This window comes from Psammomys obesus, unplaced genomic scaffold, assembly GCF_907164565.1.
Source record: "Psammomys obesus unplaced genomic scaffold, mPsaObe1.curated_primary_1811, whole genome shotgun sequence".
NCBI lineage: Eukaryota > Metazoa > Chordata > Mammalia > Rodentia > Muridae > Psammomys > Psammomys obesus.
This window is the reverse complement of record NW_026596040.1, coordinates 1,517,979-1,531,774: the sequence shown is the minus strand read 5'-3', so window position 1 is coordinate 1,531,774 and position 13,796 is coordinate 1,517,979. Positions and strand designations below refer to the sequence as shown.

Below are 13,796 nucleotides of genomic sequence, written 5' to 3'. Positions count from 1 at the left end.
TGTTTCCTGGCATTTCCAGTGATGTAAAAGTGAACATGAGTTCCTCCTGGGGTTCTGTTTCTACACAGAAGCAATAGTTAATTCTCCAAAGGGCATTAGGATAAGAAGTGAGAAAAGGACACAAGCACATGGACAGATGGAAAACCACACCTAGCGCCATTGAACGCATAGTCTGATGGTGGGGCTGCATCAAGAGAAATGGAAGTAGTGAGTACTCAGATAGCCTAGAACTCTCCAATAGAAGGAATGAGCAGGGGCCAAAGGCTCTGAGCCAACATCATTCTGTGGGAAAGACATAAAACTTGCATTTATGCCTGTCAGAAGTAGCCCATGATCTGTAGCGCACATGCTTGTAGTTCAGGCCTGGGCCAGGGCTGACCTCAATAGTTTATCTCTCCTTCAGACGTGGAATTGAGATGGAAGCCATAAAGGCCAAAGAGGAGCTGTTCTTATCATCTACCCAATAAGGAGAGGAAAAAACCAAAAGCATCCTAGGTAATAGAATTTCAGATCAGTGGGTGCCTCTTCACTGGAAAACATCCCTTTATGATTTGACTTAGAATATCATAAAAAGAGAAAGGAAATCAAGCTAGTTGGGCAAACAGGGTTGAAAGGAGCACTGATCAACAGGATGACAATAGTGGATCAGAGAAAATGATACCAAAGTAAAACTGTAATCACTTGAAAACTGAAAAGCATAGATTCTTTCATGTGTGTCCCTACTCAACTTTTTATAACAGAAACTATGTACATGCCAACTTTTAGGAACTTAAAAAATTTATTTTCAACTTTACAAGTAGAAAAAAAAAGCCCATATGCCTTGAGCCTCATACTGTGTTCTTTCTTGACTTATAAGTGTGTCTATGTATTTATTTATACAGATTCTTTCTCCTCATCTATTATACTTTATATAATTCTAAGTTCTGATAATTACATAGCTGTTCCTTGGCTTAATGAATGCTGGCTGACAAAATTCCCTTAGAGTCTTAACAATTATGGACAGTTACTTTCAAAAACACTTTTCTAATAATCTGTATTAAAATACTTGACTAATCCACAACAGCTATTCTGTTTTCCAGCTGAAAAAATTCTGAAGGTTAAGTTTCAAATCAGCCTTAGACTCAGATGGTGTGGGTGGGAATGGTGAGTAATGCAGGGTTTAGAGAAAACTTACACTATTAGCACTGTTGTCTACTGCCCGTCAGGTTCTCTCAGTGAATAGTGTAAGTCTTCCCAGGTGAATACTACAAAATGAGTCAGAGAGAGGAACTCTCAACTGTAAATGAGACAAGAGTCCTAGTTCAGTCACAAAGAAAACCCTCAATGGACAGAACCACTGGTCCCAGTGCTTCAGCTGCGCATGCTCACAACACACAGTGAGCTCAGTCCTTCCTGTATGATAATCGTACACTCGGGTACAAAGACTGGTTCCTAAAATTAAATATATTTGTTCCCTTTCAACCAAAAAAAATTCGTAAGTTATAAAGCTGTTTGTAGGATGCCTTAAGCAAGGCCTCTGTTTTGGAGGAAGGACTATGAGAGTTTAACATTGGCTGTTACAGAAAATTTGAATGGCTACTAAGAGGTCCCGGTCCCTCCTTTACAGGCATACTGCTATCTTAAACTGAATATAGGAAAACTGTCATTGTCTATCGAATGAATATTTTTACTTACAAAACAAAATTCTTGAAACAGAAATAAAAGAAAAGACACAGTGGGCTTAATTTTCTGTTCTATAGTACATTGCAGCAATTGTTCTGATGTCAGGGAGTCGTAACATGGTTCTTAAAATGAAATTTGCAAGTACAAGGGAAGAATGATATAAAATAGCACTTGCATATCAGAGTCTCTAAAATAAAATAACATAAAGTGCCCTTTTATGAAGAGAAGACAAAATAACTGGACACCTAATGATGCTCGGCCTCCTATCTCACACCATGCAAATCAAATGATTCCCAGGTAGATAACAGATCTTAATACCAAAGGCAAACAATAGAGGTTATAGAAGATAAAATCAGGTTGGATTTATCCAATGGAGTGTGTCAGGGGAAATACAGGTGTACTTGACTGAATTAAAATACTGACTCTGAGCCAGTTAGAGTTATATATGCCTGTAATCCTAATGCTTGGGAGGCTGAGGCAGAAGGATTGTGAGTAGAGGCCAGCCTGGGCCACAAAGAGAGTTCAATGTCAGTATGACCCTGCTTCAAAACAAGAACAAAAATAAACACAATCCTGGCCCTTCTGCCAGTAAAAACCAAACAAGTGTGTATTCATTAAAGATAACATGAAAAGAGAGGAGAAAGGCCTGTGACATCTAAATAAACACAACACCCATAGTTAGACTACATGAAGAACTACTATTAATAAATAAGAGGCATCAATGGACAATGGGCAAGAAACCTAAGTAGAGACTTTACAGGGGAAAACGAAAAAAATAAATAATAAAATAAAAAAGACGTTGTGCTTTTCTGTAGGCTAGGAAGAGTACAGGAGAGCCACAGTGAGACAATCATACACATCCATCAAATGACTAGAGGGTGGACATCAACACTGATGTTTGTCACGTGGGATACTCCAAACCACTGCATTCTATTGAAGGAGAGCTAGAAACAGATAGCTACACCCATTCTGAGCACGCTGAAGATGTCATCTATGGTCCAGCAGCCACATTTCCAGGGTATACCCGAGGGGACTGTGTATGTGTGTCCTGGTATTCAGATATAAATGTGAGGAGAACATGCAGAGCAGGACTGAGGAGATGGCTCAGGGGTGAAGCGCTCATCCTGCATGCGCAAGCACCTGAGTTCCCTGCCCAGAAAATGCCAGGCATGGGGGGTTCACCTGAAGTAACAGCCTGGTGAGGCAGTGGCAGGCGGATCCATAGGGTCCAATGGCCAGCTAACTCAGCTTATTTGGAGAGCTCCAGGCCAATGAGGACTGAGTATCCTATCTAAAAATAAATCCTCAGGAGCCACAGCTAAAGCTGTTCCCTGCACCACCTCTACCTAGAAGGTGCAGCACAATTCATTTGGAAGAGTAAAAGGTGGAACCCTCAAGTTTCAGAAAAAAGAAGAATTAAAAATGTTTCCAGTGTCTTGGTACAGCAGCACATTTTATTACAAGAAAGATGAATGAGCCATGTGCACATGAATGGCCCTTAAAACTACAGAGCAGAGGAGAGTCAGCTACAAACCATTTGAATAAATACTGCGTCAATGGGAACACGCTATCTTCATTATTCCCAGATCCCCATTCCCAACTTTACCTTCTCTCTACAGTTTACTTCTAACACTGAAAACAAGCAAGCAAACAATTGGGATGCTTTTGAGGGCAGTGGAGTACCTGCCTGGGAGAAGTGAAAACTCTGAGTGACTGTGCTCTGACAAGGTACGGTTCAGCCTCCTTGCTGCAGCTTTCACACTGTCAGTACCCTTTCAAGGAGTGTGGGCTGCCACATCTTTGTAATTCTTACAGATTTTATTTATTCTTATCTATGTGTATGGGTGTTTTGGCTGCAGGTATGTATTGTGCCACATACATGCCTAGTATCGGGGGAGGTTAGGAGAGGGGTTGGATCCCCATAGATAGCTGTGATAGACAGATACATGTGGGCACTGGGAACTGCCCTGGGTCCTCTGCAAGAGCAACAAGTGCTCTTAGCCAATGAGCCATCGCTCCAGCCCCATCTGTATAAATATTCCTTACTGAAAATGTCACTGTTGAAAGTATCCCCACCTTTCAGCACACCACTGAAGTGCTTTCTGCTGTTCGTAAGCAGAAGAAGGCTGTGATGGGCCCCACAAGAGAACACGTGTTTGGGGTGGCTTCATTCGGGTAGAGATACAAAGCTCTAGATCACTGAGTATGCTAACCAACAATATATTAAAAGGAGGGCCTTACACAGAAACACACATTAAAACGTGATTTGTATCAATTAACTGATGAAAACTTTCTGAAAAGAAGTTCTCATGGAAATCTTAACTTGTATTTCCCTGAGGATCAAAGACTGGGTACCGGCCAGTTTGATGACTTTACAGAGAGTAAACAACTGCATTTAGGAGGTAAAAATGTCAGTCAAAATAAGGAACTGATTACTGCAAGCATCAGATCTGTGCTCACCATTTCTAGAGAAAGGTGGCTGACACAGAGAAGGCCAGAGGCACAGACAATGGTACTGTTGGACTTCTAGCCTGGGTGGTGATTTGTGGCTATTTGCTGAATGATAACTAGTAAGTCATAGTCTCACATCTTATGTACCTTTTTCACTATAAAGTATGTTTTAAAGCTACCTTAAAACACAGACTGTAAGTGTGACACACTAGTCACATTCTCCAGGGGTGCTGAAATTAAAGGCATCATGTATGTGTGTGTGTGTGTGTTAACGTAAGCTTTATGTTTTAAGTAGTTATACCTTTAGAGTAGAGTTGAGCAGAACGTCCAAAGTTCCCTTGTCCAGAGACAACCATAGTCTTTGTCCTTTTAAATTGTTTTCTGTATTGACTGCCATCCAAAGTGTTCACTGTATTCTTCAGGATGTTTGAGAAGGCCAAAGCATAGTCTGGATGTGTGGCACCAATCCATGATGTGGGTTGCATTTCCAGCTGGCAGTTCCCAACCGAACTGTTCTCCACCCTTTCAGCCAAGTGTAATTAAGAGCCCTACTGCGCAGCTTCTATGCACACCAACTGACCTCCCTACCCTGCCCAACTCAGTGAGAGCTTGTGTGGACCGTTCTAGGGACTTCTCTCCTTAGTGAAGTTGCTACAATAAATCTACAGCCGCTTTTCTTCACTGCAGCACGGGGAAGTCAGGGAGGATGTCTCTGATGTCACATTCTGAGTAGGCTGAACAGTATGCTAAGGACACACTGAGAGGCCGGACCATCTGGCACACTTTTCTATACAGCCTACTCTCAGGGAAGATTTCCTGTTTGGACTACTCAGAGGCGAACAGGGGAAATTTTTTAATGAGTCGAAATGTTGGCTAGTGAAAACAAAAGAATATCTAAAATTAGCAGTGGTGGGCCCAGATTTTTCAGCTTTACAGTAATCCTGTAACGATAAAATAAGGAGCCTAAAATAATTCTCTGTGTTCAGAGCTTCCAGCAATAGAAAAGGTTTTCGGCTAATGACAACGGCTCGGAGGGTTAAATACTTAAAACCATACTGTGGTCCGGTCCGGATACCACAAAAGGCTTGTGAGGCAGAGCGATAAGGAGAGACCAACTCTGATGAAAAGGCCAACACTCTCCCACTCTCTTTCCTTCCTTCCAAGTGAATGGCCAACTCGCCTTGAGTTCTGCTGTTTATTTAGTAGTCTAAACATGTGGAAAATTACTGTGCTCTGATTTCAGGCTGCTCGACCCTCTTGTCTACCCTTTTCTATCCTCAGCGCCTGGCCCTGCTCCTCCAGCGTCCACAGCAGCAACTCTCCTGCCTCCTTGCTTCCTATGAGTATACTAGTAGATGTTCCTATCAGGAGGGCAACGGCCTGGACTATGATCTCTCTGCCCCTTGTTCCTTTAGTTCTCAGAAACTTACTGAGTTGACTGTAAAAATTTTTGAATGATTTTCCAGCAAAGTCACCTTCCCACTTGGAGCAAAAAAAAAGGAATTTTAACATCTGTGAATAAAAACAAATGGAAGGAATATGATTTTATATTCTCTTCTAGTTTTTATACTTCAAACATGGAAAAGTCAGAAGAAGTAAATACAGCATACTACGGTATCATAGGCTTAGCATTTCCGTTTCTGCTAAATTTGAGGTGGATTCAAATTGACTCTGGACCATTTACGTATTACTAAGCAAAAATTAACAAAGAAAACAAAACACAAATTTTATTTTATTTTTTGCTTTTTTTGAGAATTCTGTGCAGAATATTTTAATAATATCCACTCCCTCTCTAGACCCACTCCTCCAGTTTTGTGTCCCCTGCCTCTCCCTGCCATGAAGTGGGCCTGCTTAGCTTAGAGGAACCATTTTGGTGATAATTTCAAAACATAAAATCCTACCCTGTAATTTCTCTGCTTGAAGCACTTCAGTGTTTCCTCCTCACAGGACAAAGACTCAAAGGAACAGCCAGCCTTGCTTCTGAGCCATCCGACAGCACACTATAGGTACACAGACCTCCTGAACACATTGCTCAATAAAGCCTGACACTTCCCACTGTTTACAAATGTAACTAAGTCCCTTCCCCTGGCAAAGTTGCCTGTGGAATTTTAGTTTAGCACTGCACAGTAGCTTCCCCAGCTCCCTTCCTCTGGTTCACCTGGAGAAGTCCTCACCCACCCCAATTGTCTCCCTCTTATCACTGCAGGCAGGCAGGGAAGCTGGACCATCAGAATCCTCAACACCAGCACAGCGACTGGTCCACAGACAAGCCACATCCAATCGTCATGTACTCACTTGTCTGGACCCTCCTTGTCTGGATCTAACACTTTACATGGCATGGGATAGGGGGAACAGAAATCTTTTTTCATAATTTCATGGCAACTATTTGCCAGCAATTGAAGTTTTAAAAAGAGAGGGATGAGAAGGAATCATAATACTGATTTGAGCCACTGGATCCAATTGTACTTAAGGTTAGATGTCCTGAGGTTTTTTAGAACCTCAGAACTGAGAACTTTTCATCCCAACCTTCCCGCCTACCTATCAACCCTCATTTGAAGGTCTCTCATGGTAAGAACCCAGAACACCTTTCATTACTCCTCTCTTTTGTGCTTCCATCCCTCTTCCATGAACTCAGGGTCTCATGCATGCTAGGTGAGCATTCTTACCTTGAGCTATATTGCTCCAAGCCCTTTGAGAGTGTGTGAGTGGGTGTCTTGCTATATATAGTCTAAGCTGGCCTTGTCGCTTTGAACTTGAGAGCCTCTTGCCCTCTTACAGATCCTGCCTCCCCCATCCCCATTCTTTCTCCATCTCTTCTTACTTTCTCCTTTCCCCTTTGAGACACATCTCATGCAGCCTGGGGTGGCTGGAACTTGATCTATAGCTGAGAATGTGCATGAATTCCTGAGTCTCCTGACTGCATGCCCCAAACCCTGAGACTCCCGGGCATGAGCCACCATGCAGGCCTTCCCAACCTTTTCATTGAAGGACCATGAAGTAAACAGTTGAGATGGCAAACCAATAAGCAAATTTGAGGATATTATGAAGGTACCAGGTATAGCCATTGAAAATGTTAACTGATCACCGCTGAAAGTTTTTCTAATCTCACAAGCCACAAAGAAAGCAAACAGGCAGAAACTGCAGCCATACCCTGTCTGGATCTGGCCCAGAAACCTCAGGCTGCCATCCTGTTGTCATGTCAGTTGTAGCTGATGTGTGCCTTGGGCATGCTTTAAGTTCCCAGCTTCTTGCTCCTGCTGGTGCATGTGCATCTAGTGTTCTTGCCCTTGTGCTAGTCCCTGCCTACCTGGTTATTCAGAGCACGCTTCAAATACCACCTCCTTCCTGACACTTCTTTGATATCTCAAGGAGTTATGGAGTTGCATCTTTCTCCTCTAATCCTGGAGGACTACAGTTTTCTCCTGGTCTTGACTCTATCTTATATTTGGTTACTATAACCTCTTTGAATTTCCTATGCACTGTAACAAGGCAATATTCTTTAAACTGGCAATATTCAAAAGCTATATTAAAGTAAAAGATTCCACAGCCTTAAAGCAAAACATTTTGGGAAAGGAAATAGGCTTCCACCAGAGACCAAGGGCCATGCTACTGGCAGTCAGGGAAGCTTGACATTCCGAAATCAGAATTATGCGGGGTCAAAAGGAACTGCTGATCCTGATTGGTCATAACAGCTCTACAGCCTGCCACTTGTTTACCATCCTGGGATGATTATACTCAAGAAATTAGAGATACGAGAGCAGGGGAGTTTCCCACAGTCTTTTTTTTTTTTTCTGGTAGGAAAGAGGGGAGACAGAAATGTTGGATGAATTCCTGGGCTGTGGTGTTCAGTTTCAGTAGCCAGTGGTCTCATTCTTCCTACGGAGTAACACGCAGTGCTGCCCCAGGTCACGCATGCATGTCCAGTACCATGACTCAGACCTGACTGGTATAACATGTAAGCTTTAAATCCATAACATTTTTAAGTTATTTAAATTGAGCTCTCTAATAAAACATATACCTCTATTTGAGTCCTTTCTAAATAATAAAATGTCATTATTATTGAGGCACAATAAGTTCATCCATGGACCGTTTAAAATTAGTTTGGCACTCTCAGGGCCCACCCTGCGTACAGTTCAGAAATGTCTTTTAACTTTTGGAAAAGTGTGACATACAGTTTTGGAACACCTATTTAACTGTTTTGAAGAACTAAATAATTAACTGGTTAGCTAACTAAAAATGCACTCACCCATTCAGGCGGCATGCTCACAAGTCATATTCTTCTAAACTCTTAATTGTGTTATCATTTGTGTATGTCATATACAGAAAAACAACTATCAGTAGGAACAGAATTAGTTAGTGCTCCTAAATAACAGAGCTTTTGTTGTGTGACTGAGATGCCCTGAAATTTTCCACTTTTCAGTGTCCAACCTTGAGAGCACTAAGGTGTGTGTCTTTCTCTCATCCTCATAAGGCCCTTCCTGTTACAAACTGTTAGGCTCTCCTCCCAGCCATGGGCAAACACTGGTCAACATTTTAGCTGTACGCTTTTGCCTTGCCTGGGTACTTCACAAAAACAAGCTTATCTTGTGTGGTCTTTTGTGAACTGTTACCTTCACAGGATATTTATGAGGTTTGTTCATGTTGCAGCATGTACGCTAGTCAATTTATCTAAAATTGCCGAATCATATTGCATTGTAAGAACACCTACTGTCTTCTTAAAAATTCCTACGATTTCTGTACAGATTGTGAACACAAGTTATTTATCAGTGATGATATTTGCAAATATAATATCCCATCTGTACCTTGTCATTTATTTTTCTTTTCTCAAGCATCTTTTAAAAAGCCGAACTTCTGATGATCTTATCCACTAAGTTTTCTCTTGTAGATGGTGTTTTGGTTGTCATATATAAGAAATGTTTTCCTAAGTAAAGTATGCTTTTGCTTTTATATTTTTTTTCTTCTAGAAGTTTCCTTGAAATGTCTTAGTTCATCCACACTTGAAGAACGGGGTACAGGTTCTCCTCTGGTGTACCTGACACCAGGCAATACATAGTTGAGCAAACTGGAAGCATCTTTCCCTACAGCATTTTCCTGTTATGTTTCACCCTCAATCTACTGAAGGCCCCTTGTTTTATTTAGGAAGCATGTGCTAGAAATCATAAAAAAAAAAATATTTTGGGTTGTTTTAGAGGATATTTCCTCAAAACAAACAAACAAACAAACAAACAAACAAAACCCAGAAGCTGGTCCAGCGGGGCCATCTGTTATAAGAAGAATGAGAAAGCAGCTGTCTGCCTGCCTGAGCTGCACTCATGTCAGCAAAGGTGCAATCACCTCCTTGGTGAAGGATTTGATCATGACAGCAAATCCCTTACTCAGCACGGCTTGTATTAGGAAGGCTTTCTGATCCTAAACCCAGGGTTTTCCTCCTGTACTCCAAAGGTACAGTAAAACCTCAGCCATGCAGAGCCTGCAGAGTGAACTGTGCTTTAGCTCTGTTTACTTCCTAATAATAAATATTTACCCAGCATTTCTAGGTGGTTTCTATGAGGCCGGCACTCCATCTGCTTGCAGGCCACTCATGGTCAAGGATGAAGGTAAGGAAGAGGAAGAAAAGATACCCATTTGTGCAGCTTTTGTAGCTGTCCTTGTAGAATTTCTGTTTGATGTGCTTTCTGATGTATTGAATATAAAATGACTATGGCAGAAATTAACTTTATAAATAAGTTAATAGAAACAACAAAAGCATATTAAAGCAGCATATTTGCTGCCCCAAACACTTTGTCTGAGACTATTTTGATTAATGTGATTTTTAAAGTTTAGCAACTATCACATGTGATATGAATATAAAAACAACAAAATTTAAGCAAATAAGCAAAAATTAAAAAATTCATTTTAGGTGGTATTAAGAGCTAAGAAGAGAGATTACAATGAGGCTGCTGTGGAAGTAGGTGCCTGAATGGGAAGGTAGGTGGAGTGGTATGAATTCTGTGGACAGGGCAGCTTCTTCAGGGGCAACACTCAAGCTGAGGTCTTAATAAAATCAACCATGGAGCATCTTTTAGCATCTGCCATCTGGGATCAAAACCAACCCAATTCATTTCCTCCCTTCACCATCTTTTTAAGAATAGTGTGTTGGCCCGGAACACTGTGTGGACTTAATGAAAAGGGACTTATTTTGAAAGAGGGCACTATCATATGTAAGTCAGTAGGAAAAGGCCTGGCTGTGGCAGAGTTCTCAGCAGTAGCCGGTAACAGCTAAACAGACGTATTCTGTAAGCACCTGTTTCTTGGCAAACACCATTCTGTCTGGGGAATAAATGCTTGCCTCTTCCTTCAGTGACGTTTCATGTGCACTTAAAAGGGGTAGGGGGTACTTCTTCCTTTTTGAAAAAAAAAATTACCTAAGACCCAAGCAAAGGATTCCTTCCTTTGCACAGACTGCTGCATCTCCACTTGAGGAGACGATCTGCTATGCGGTTAGTCATCACACGCAGTGCACTCGCAAAGGTGTCCATTCTGTTCCCAGCCTGCACTTTCATCCACTTAAAGTGTAGGTGACAACAAGCTTTCTGCAGTGGCAACCCCACTACGCATGTCCCATTCCTTTCTTCTTGCTGCCACCCAGACTTAACATGACAGTATGGTACTCTGGTTGTACTAGAGCTCTCTGTTACTCACCTGGGAAGCTACGGAAATGGAAGGGGAATCCCTTGGAAGAATCCCTCCAAGGGATGAATATTGGAAACTATAAAGTCAGGAAATTATACAAATGAAAGACAACAGAGTGGCCTTTCCAAAATGAAAGAACTCTTACACTAGCAAGCAGCTGAAGGTGCCACCATGGGCGGAGGCCCGAGGACCTATAGTGAACATGCCGTGCTTTCCCTGTATCATGGTGTGGATGAACCACTAGAGCTAGAGATAGGCTCTAGTGACTCTAGGTTTCTATTGTGTCCAAAGCAGCTTGAGCCTTAGGAGGCTTAGTACAATTTTTGTTCCTTTAAAAACTAACGTTTTCATTTTTGGTTTGAAGTCTCAGTAAGGCTGCTGCAGTTGTCACTGCTCTCCGAGATTCACTGTGTCACCCAAAGACGACCAGAAGAACAAGGCCAGAAAGTCGGCCAACAAAGACAAAGAAAGACCTAGCAAAAAAGTTTGGGGGCAAGGCCAAGAAGAGGAGGTCCAAGGCAGCTTTTGAGACAGGCTCCACAGCCTTGTCTTTTCTGACAAAGCTATACATGACAGACTCTGTTCCCAAACTCCCAACCACAAGCTCATTCCTCCAGTGTGGCCCCTGCTAGACTGGATAGTTGAGGTTTGACCCTCAGGGCAGCCTTTTGGGAGCTACTCTGGAAAGGACTTACTGAGGTGGTTTCCAATCACAAAGCCGTGGTAATTTACTTGAGAAACACAAAGTGTGGCGATCCCACAGCTGCTGACAAAGATGCACCAACAGGTTCAAACACTGCACGTTTGGAAAATAAAAGTATATTTAAAAAAAATAAAAAAATAACTTGTTTGAATAAGCTTTTACTACTTTGGCTCTAAAAAAGCAAGTATGTTAAGCTCCTTATCTAGTGAACTGATAGACTTTCAATGCTCATCTGCCATTTGGTCTAAAGAATAAAGAAGTCTGGGCTGGGGTAGTTGAGACCCTGTGTTGTGAAACACGGTACTTCACTTTCCTGTCCAGGGTTTAAAGTTACTGAGACTTTGGTCTCATGGCAGTTGGAAAAGGAGAATCAGGGTCAAGAGCAAACTAGGTCTCTGTTGAGACAAGACACAACCCAAACACAAAGCCCCACTTCTAAAGCAGCAGCTATCCCTGGCCAGATGGTGCACTGCTCACAAGGCAGGGCTGGGTTGGGCCTTGCCACTGACTTGGCCAATCACCCTGGGAAGGCTGCCTTGGTTCTACAGGGGGATGAGCCGAGGCTTGGTAGTCAATCACTCTGGGAAGGGGGCCTTGCTTCTACAGAGGGGTGAGCAGAGGCTTGGGTAGGCTGAACCATTTTCTAAACCCTAGAGCGGCAATGTTAGGCCTGTACCTGCTTCTCCCTCCCTGCTGCTCTGCGAGCCTGTTGCCTCTGTATGCTGACTGAACAAGCCTGGTGGACACAAGGAACCTGCCTCACACTGAGCAGACTTAAAAGGAATTTGCTTGAATTGCCCCACAATCTGCTGAGACAGGCAAAATCTGAGTTCCGTGAGCTCATAAACACACATTACATAGAAAAGCGTTTGGAAACTTTTCAATAGTTTGATGGCTTGTCTGTTTTAAGAGAATACCTGTCCTACTTGACAAACAGACCGCCAAATGAAAAGAATATTTTAAGAATAGTGAATAAACAGTGCAGTGTGGGAGTTTGTGAACAGGTGGCCCTCAGGTAGTGCTCTGAATACTGGTTCTGCCACTTTGTCCCCATATCACCTGGAGAGGTTTACTTAACTTCTGTGCGCCTCATTTTCCTCTCCTGCAAGATGGGGATATTAATAATGCCTATATCCCTGGGCCTGGTGAGAAATAAGTAGACTGTACACACAAATGTGCTCTGTCCATTACAGCTTGGCGCACACTGAGCGTTTACTAGACGGCAGCTGTTGTGAGTAGAATATGCTTGGCTAATGCTGTGAGAGGATGATTCTGCTCTGGAATGGAACTTGGGCTAAAATACACTGTGCTTGGTAGCTGCACCATCGATAACGCTGAAGGCATTGGTGTAAACATAACACAGACACCCTCCCCAATAGAGAACACCAAAACCCCTGGGTTCTGTGGTGTGAGGGACGTCATCTGTGGCAGCCCATCCTCTTATCCTACAGGCCAGCAGGTGGTACCTGCCTTCCTACTGATTCCTTCACTTAAGAGGCAGTGATGCCACCAACCCTACTTCTGCTGAGAAGGATGGGGACCAGGACCCCCCAAAGACACCAAAATCCACAGAAGCTCAAGCCCCTTGTGTTAAATATTGAAGCTTGTGCAAATTATTTGTGATCCCTAAAGCAAAATAAATGTTATGTAAATAATCTGTTTCTCTTTCCTAAACAATATCTTTTAATAATAAAGGTCTGCATGTGTTGGCTACAGATGCAATTCTGTTTTCAGTTGGCCATGGGTTAAGTATATCCTACCTGTGTTCACATACTGAAACTTAATCCCTGCTGTGAGGTATTAAGATGGTGGAAACAATCTGGCTTGGGTATGTAGAGGTGAGGTCTTTGGAAAGAGACAGGATTAGGTAAGGTCATTCGGGAGGGACTCCCATGCATACCTAGAATCCTAGAGGGAGAGGGAGAGGGAGAAAGACTGCAGCCCACACTCTCTGTCCTTTACTATAGCACTTCAGGACCCTCCAGCAAGAAAATTACTGCCAGACATGGCTTTCCACCACATTCATCATCCGAACATCTTTTCTTTTTTTTTTAATTTTATTAATTACACTTTATTCACTTTGTATCCCCCCATAAGCCCCTCCATCCTCCCCCCCCCTTCTTCACGCAAGCCCCTCCCCAAGTCCACTGATAGGGAGGTCCTCCTCTCCTTCCTTCTGATCTTAGTCTATCAGATCTTATCAGGAGTGGCTGCACTGTCATCTTCTGTGGCCTGGTAAGGCTGCTCTCTCCTCAGGGGGAGGTGATCAAAGAGCAGGCCAATCAGATTATGTCAGAGGCAGTCCCTA

At 42.6% G+C, this 13,796-nt stretch overlaps 1 protein-coding gene across 3 annotated transcripts in view; it reads right to left on the bottom strand.

The window, feature by feature from the left end:
• The window catches only part of Arhgap26 (Rho GTPase activating protein 26), a 384,765-nt gene that overhangs the window by 23,708 nt on the left and 347,261 nt on the right, over positions 1-13,796 (bottom strand). The gene's annotated exons all lie outside the window — the stretch shown is intronic.